Below are 4,800 nucleotides of genomic sequence, written 5' to 3'. Positions count from 1 at the left end.
CAGGAATGTTAAGTCTGATCTTTTCTCTTAGGCCTGTCAAGTTCCCAGAACAATGTCTGACAAGTATAGTTGCTTAATAAATGCACAAATGAATAAATACATGAAGCAGCCAAGGGTGTGGCTTACTCTGAGCCAGCCACTAGAGAGCTGCTTTGGTGTGTGCTGGGTCACCACCTCCATCACCCTTCTGCCCTGGCCCCTCTGGATGCCATGGTCCACAAGCTTATTGTCTGAATGAGTATCAGGAACAGCCAGGCAGAGCATCATGAATTCTCAGAAGGCAAGTAGTGTCAGAAACATTCTTTCTAGGACTTATGAGTTCAGCCCAAGCCAGAAATAGCATCGCAGCGCCCCATGTGCCTTCCAGCATTTCAGCACATCTGGTTCTCATCCCACTGGAAGAGCAGAGGAGCCTGGAGGGCTGAAAACAGAGACACAGCCCCAGGCCTTGAGAAGGAGCTCAAAGGTAGGGAAGGTGAGAATTCATGACAATCTCCCAGCCCTCCGGGTGCCAGCCCAGGCCCGCTGTGTTTTGCTTGAAACCCAGTAAGCAGAGTCAGTTGTGTCCTTGTCTTTTTGGATGGAATTCGTGACCATTATTTACGTGGTGTTCTCAGCTTACTCTCAGGGAACAGATGTCATGTGGCCCATGTTGTAGCTGTTCCAGCAAAACTAATGAAGTCAGGACCGACCAAGCAAGCATGGGACTCAACAGTCTTCCCTTCTAAGCAAAACTAGTAGGTCTCAGGCAAGCAAGGCCTCCCTCTCTTCTCCCCTCAGGACAAGGAAGCCTAAGGTGGAGGCCATTTTAACAGGAAAAGTCTCTCCTAAACTCCAATTAGTCTTGGAAAATGCTCCCTGAGCTTGGATGCCCGAGGGATCATTGTCCAATCAGGAAACTGCAAGCCTATTTGTCAGGGCCAAGAAAACAGGTAAAAGGCCGAAACTGAGGTCGTTTCCAGCCCTAAGCTTAGGATCTCAGCTCTTTCCTTCACTTCCTATTTATTCAGTTCCTATTTGTACAGAAACTGCAAACATAGCAACCAAGATGAACTCTCATACTATCTCCACGTTGTCATGGGTGGGATCATGTCAGAGTCTCCCCGGACCCTTCTCTGCCCTGTCTCCAGGGCAGTACAAAACGCACGTTTTTGAAGCTCTTTTTTCTTTTCTTTTTTTCCTTTCTTATTCCCAGCTGGTGGATGAATATTCTTTAACCAGTAAAAATGAGTGGGCCCCACTTTCATTAACTAAGGGTGGGCCAAGAATCCTCAATTCACAGGAACGTGGAACTCAGACCATCTCTCAAGGTTTCCAGAGATCCCCTGACCTTGGACCAAATATTCAGGTGTTCCCACCATCACCCCAAAGCCACAAGTGTTCCCAACTCAGCTGAGAAAGTGATTACTATGCAGATAGTATCTATGATATCTTACTTATTCCATGTAAGCCCCCCTGAGACAAATACCATTATGCCCTTATATACATGAGGAAACTGAGTTCAGTGAAGTTGAGTGGCTTATCCAAGGTCATGTAGTTTGGAAAAGGCCCCGTCAATTTTTACTGCCTTATGACATTTCCTATCTAGCCTATACAAATGTGTTCTCTGTGTTCAAGGGTGTCAGGGACATTCACCTCTGAAAGGTTTCTGAAATGTTATGGAAATAGGACTTCAAAAATAGAGAGACCAGGGAATTCTGTGGTGGTCCAGTGGTTAGGACTCAGTGCTTTCACTGCTGTGGCCTAGGTTCCATCCCTGGTCAGGGAACTAAGATCCCACATGCCACTCGGTGCAGCCAAAAAAGTAAAACAATTACAAACTAAATAGAGAGATCATGCATCCTGGTTTCCCCAGGAGGTTCTGATATCCCAGCATTATTATTAATATTGTCCTCTTCTCAAAATTGTCTTAGTTTGGACAATGTTACATAGTCACCCTATCCAAGATAGACCAAGAGCAAAGGAATAGAAAAAACTACAAAAAGAATTGCTCAAGAGGTCACTGAGCAGTAGGCATGGAAAAGGCCTCATTAGGGCTTTGATGGTCTCAGGGTCTGCCCCAACCCTGCTACTCCCACCGGCTTTGCCTCAGATGCTCTCTTCCAAAATGCTCATACCCCTCCTTGCACAATGCCAAAGCTATGACCTACAGGACAGGAGGAAATAAGGCTGGAACATGCCGGAGGATTCTTATGACCCCAGATGACCCTTCCAGTGGATCCCTGCCTTACTGTGAGCAAACTAATTCTCCAGGCAGGAGACCTACGTCCTTCTAACCCTAACAGATAAAGGACTCTCTCCTGTGGAGGAGAAATCTAAGAGACCACCAAGGTTTTGAATATCCTGTTTGACCAAAGCTTTTACCCCACATGGGATCTCCCCCAGAGATTCTCCTTGATCACATAGTGAAATGACACATGGAAAGAGCAAATATTTAGAGATCAGACATTTGAGTTTGTATTCTAACTTGTCCACTTATGAGTTGGGTGACCTTGGGTACGTTTCTCAACTTTTCTGAGCTTCAGCTTTCTTTTTTTTTTTTTTTTTTCGGCTGCGTTGGGTCTTCTTTGCTGAGTGTGGGCTTTCTTTAGTTGTGGTGAGCGGGGGCTGAGTGGGCTTTCTTTAGTTGTTTTGAGCGGGGGCTACATTTCGTTGCAGTGCACAGACTTCTCATTGTGGTGGCTTCTCTTGTTGTGGAACACTGGCTCTAGGCCAATAGCCTTCAGTAGTTGCAGCACGTGAGCCTTAGAGCGCGTGGGCTTCAGTAAGTTGTGGCACTCGGGCTTAGTTGCTCCGTGGCATGTGGGATCTTCCTGGCCCAGGGCTTGAACCCGTGTCCCCGGCATTGGCAGGCAAATTCTTAAGCACTGCGCCACCAGGGAAGTCCCAGCTTCTGCTTTCTAATGCATCTGAAAAATGGGTATAAGAATGCCTACTTTGCAACGTAATTACAAAATAACAGATGAGATTATGTGTAAAATATCTGGCACATAAGAGACTCTTATTAATAGTAATGATGATGATGATGATGATGATGAATGTCATCTTTCACTGATAGCAACACAGCAACGCTGGTCACTGGGCATAGAAGGAATATCCGGTCCACACTGGCTGGGTGGTCAGGGGCCGAGCACAAGGGTTCCTAAATCTTGTATCTACAGGTGCAAATGGTTGGGCTAGAGGAATACTGCTTTTCAAAGTTTTTCTGTTTTTTTGTTTGTTTGTGTGTTTTGTAAATATTTTGTAACACAGTTAGTTTTTTTTTTTTTTTTTTTTTTTCCGGCTGCGTTGGGTCTTCTTTGCTGAGTGTGGGCTTTCTTTAGTTGTGGTGAGCGGGGGCTGAGTGGGCTTTCTTTAGTTGTTTTGAGCGGGGGCTACATTTCGTTGCAGTGCACAGACTTCTCATTGTGGTGGCTTCTCTTGTTGTGGAACACTGGCTCTAGGCCAATAGCCTTCAGTAGTTGCAGCACGTGAGCCTTAGAGCGCGTGGGCTTCAGTAAGTTGTGGCACTCGGGCTTAGTTGCTCCGTGGCATGTGGGATCTTCCTGGCCCAGGGCTTGAACCCGTGTCCCCGGCATTGGCAGGCAAATTCTTAAGCACTGCGCCACCAGGGAAGTCCCAGCTTCTGCTTTCTAATGCATCTGAAAAATGGGTATAAGAATGCCTACTTTGCAACGTAATTACAAAATAACAGATGAGATTATGTGTAAAATATCTGGCACATAAGAGACTCTTATTAATAGTAATGATGATGATGATGATGATGATGAATGTCATCTTTCACTGATAGCAACACAGCAACGCTGGTCACTGGGCATAGAAGGAATATCCCAAAGGCATAAACTCCAAAAGGAATAAGCAATAAATGCTCCTCAAGCAGTCAGAAGATTTGAGGGGAAAGGGTTCAATTATTTAACTAATTCAAACTAAACTGAGATTTACTTGGCAATTAGTGTGTGCCAAGTAAGATAACAGATACTGGGCATATCAGGGATACATATAAATGAGTTCATGCCCTTAAGCTGCTCACAATCAAATGGAGGAGGTGACAGGTTAAGAGGGGACATGTGGAGAGTTCCCTGGTGGTCTAGTGGTTAAGATTAGGTGCTTTCACTGCTGTGGCTTGGGTTCAGTCCCTGGTCAGGGAACTGAGATCCTGCAAGCTGTGCAGCATGGCCAAAATATAAATAAGTAAATTAATAAAGTCACACAGTTTCATTAAAAAAAAAACAAAAAACGGGACATGTGTCCACACCTCACCATGATGTCAGGCTGAGTTTTAAAATACTGTCAGAGCAAAGAGGACGAGACTGGCCAGTGTGGCTTAGCAGGTACAGGAACTCATAGAAAAGTAGGAAAGTGAACTGACCCTGGCTAGCTAGGCAGGATTTCTAGGCATCTGACAGCATGTTTATAGTCTAGGCTGAGAAAATTTGGTTATATTCTTCCCTCTGCAAAGAAGACAAGTTGTTTCTCAAAAAGGAGGATAAAGGAGACTCCATACTTCTCTTCCATTTTCTCATCTGAAGTCAGTATCCAATTCTAAAACTGAATACACATCTTGAGAGCCACCTAGACCACAACACAGAACTTTTGATGCGGAAATTAATCAAGACATATATAAATTCACATATAAAAAATGTTTCAACTTCATAGAGTTCACTTTGAGGCATTCAATGGAAAACACAGCATTAAATCATAAAATAAATACACAAAATAAGACTTATCAGAGGTAAAAAGATAAACAGTACTTGAGACATGTCACTGCTAAGAAATATTAACCAAGGTCACTGGCTGGAA

The 4,800-nt window shown here is 44.4% G+C and overlaps 1 pseudogene; it reads right to left on the bottom strand.

The window, feature by feature from the left end:
• The window catches only part of LOC103077871 (protein DDI1 homolog 2-like), a 111,738-nt pseudogene extending 111,474 nt beyond the window's left edge, over positions 1 to 264 (bottom strand).
• Between the last annotated feature and the right edge of the window lie 4,536 nt (positions 265 to 4,800).

Source organism: Lipotes vexillifer, unplaced genomic scaffold, assembly GCF_000442215.2.
Source record: "Lipotes vexillifer unplaced genomic scaffold, Lipotes_vexillifer_v1.1 scaffold76, whole genome shotgun sequence".
Lineage (NCBI taxonomy): Eukaryota > Metazoa > Chordata > Mammalia > Artiodactyla > Lipotidae > Lipotes > Lipotes vexillifer.
The sequence above is the reverse complement of the archived record's forward strand: the minus strand, read 5'-3'. Positions and strand labels throughout refer to the sequence as shown.